The following is a 285-nucleotide window of genomic DNA, read 5'->3' as shown; positions in this document are numbered from 1 at the left end:
CTCTGCCCTGGGGAGGCCACATCGGGAGCACTCTGTCCAGTTCGGGGCTCCCCGGGTCAAGAAGGACAGAGAACTGCTGGAGAGAGTCCAGCGGAAGATACAGAGATGCTCAGGGACTGGAGCACCTCTCTGCTGAGGAAAGGCTGAGAGCCCCGGGGCTGTTCACTGTGGAGAGGAGAAGGCTGAGAGGGGATCTCCTCAATGCTGATCAATATCTACAGGGCGGGTGGCAAGAGGATGGGGCCAAACTCTCTTCAGTGGTGCCCAGTGACAGGACAAGAGGGA

The sequence above is a fragment of the Charadrius vociferus genome, unplaced genomic scaffold (assembly GCF_000708025.1).
Source record: "Charadrius vociferus isolate BGI_N301 unplaced genomic scaffold, ASM70802v2 scaffold239, whole genome shotgun sequence".
Classification (NCBI taxonomy): Eukaryota; Metazoa; Chordata; class Aves; order Charadriiformes; family Charadriidae; genus Charadrius; species Charadrius vociferus.
The sequence above is the reverse complement of the archived record's forward strand: the minus strand, read 5'-3'. Positions refer to the sequence as shown.